Genomic DNA, 1,737 nt, shown 5'->3' with positions numbered 1-1,737 from the left:
TCCATCCATATCTACCTTTTCAAAGACAATAGCAAGTTCCTAAGTGAGCCTAGGCGTCTGCATTCCAGCCTCACATACACTACATGCTATGGGAGAAAACCTGCTAGAATGTCTCTCCCATCACAACATATGGTATGTCAATGCCTGAGCTTTTATCTGCCTTACTGCAGTAACTTCCACATCTACAGCAAAGTGGCTTCGCTTATTCAACTTCAGTCAGGGTCCTGAACCTTCTCCTAGCTGGGTGGGTACTTCCTTAAAATTCCCTACAAAGAGGAAATTCCTGTTGTACTATTTCAGCATAATAATCAATAATAATAATACTTTGATAACAAAGCACTTTATATCTGATTAAAAAAAATCCTCAGTCTCTAGACACGGTATCTATTGGTGATAGCTAACCACCCTGGCCAGTCCTCAATGGGAATACTATAAGGTCACTTTTAACTAGAATTCCCTGAGCCTTGAAGTCTCTCCTTGGTTCTGTATCCACTTTCTCTCCTGCTCCCTATCTCCCCTTGTTGCTGCTATACTCTAAAGAGTCCAACTTCAAACTGAGGTGCCTTGTTTCCTTCTGTAATAATAATGATAATTGCAGAAGCCATGGAAGAGTGCTACTCGTAGGCTTTCTCTCCATGACTTGCTCAGTCAGCTTCCTTATAGCACTGAGGACCACCATCCTAGGGTTGGTTCTGCCCACAATGGTTGGGCTTCCCACATCCATTATCAATCAAGAAAATACACAGTAGGTTTGTTCAAAGGCCAATCTTGAAGTGGCATCTTATCCACGGAGTCTCCCTCTTCTAAAAATGACTCTAGGTTGTGAAGACTGACAATAAAACTAGATAGCAGAGTGTCCATTGGTAAGCCTTCCTGTCAAAATATTCTCGTTGTTCCCTTCTGAATCCAGAGATGAGAAATAGCACATTGTATGTGACCTCAGAAAGTACAATGCAGAGGCACTGATTGAATACTGGCCATGAGGCGTTCTGCCTTCATGGTATTGAAGGAGGCATCTAGCCTCTTCTGCATTCATGTGGCTGTAAAATAGTTATGAATATGCACCTGGCACTATTGTCTTCCAAACTCAGTCACTGAAGCCTTAAAAAATATGAAATATGTACAGTGTAATAAGTAATTTTAAATAGCTGGGGAAAAGTCAAAAGTCCCAGCATCATTGAGTCACTGAGTTAAGAAACTATAAGAGATAACAGACAATAATCATAGTAAATATGGACATGGTATGAAATGTCAATAACAGACACACACACACACAAATGTGAGGTAAAGAAAGGGAATTGAAACTATCCATTGGAGAAAGAGATTCACCTTTAAATACAGCATCCAACGTCAGCCTCATTGGGCTCAAAGTAATGCTTTGAGCAAAATTTTAAGAAATGGGAATTAGTAGTGTGGAAATTCGAGGAAGCATTGTCTCTGTCATAAATGTGAAGGCCTAGTGTATCATTTGCACGAAGATGAGTCAGAGGGAGATCTTGCCTTTCATTTTGAAACTTAAAGACTAAGGAAGGTTTTGAGCACAGCACAGTATGCGCACACATGCAGAGAAGAGAATACAGGCGATCTGGCAAAAGTAAGGAACCAGGAGTCTATTGACACAGTCCTGGTGGAAGACGCTGGTGGGCATATAAGATGTTAAGAGAAAAAGTAATGGACTAAAGAAATGGCATGCTTTTGGACTGAGTGGCGGAAAGAAATGCATCGTCTTACAGTTTT

Source organism: Microtus ochrogaster, chromosome 2 (assembly GCF_000317375.1).
Source record: "Microtus ochrogaster isolate Prairie Vole_2 chromosome 2, MicOch1.0, whole genome shotgun sequence".
Taxonomy (NCBI): Eukaryota; Metazoa; Chordata; class Mammalia; order Rodentia; family Cricetidae; genus Microtus; species Microtus ochrogaster.
The sequence above is the reverse complement of the archived record's forward strand: the minus strand, read 5'-3'. Positions refer to the sequence as shown.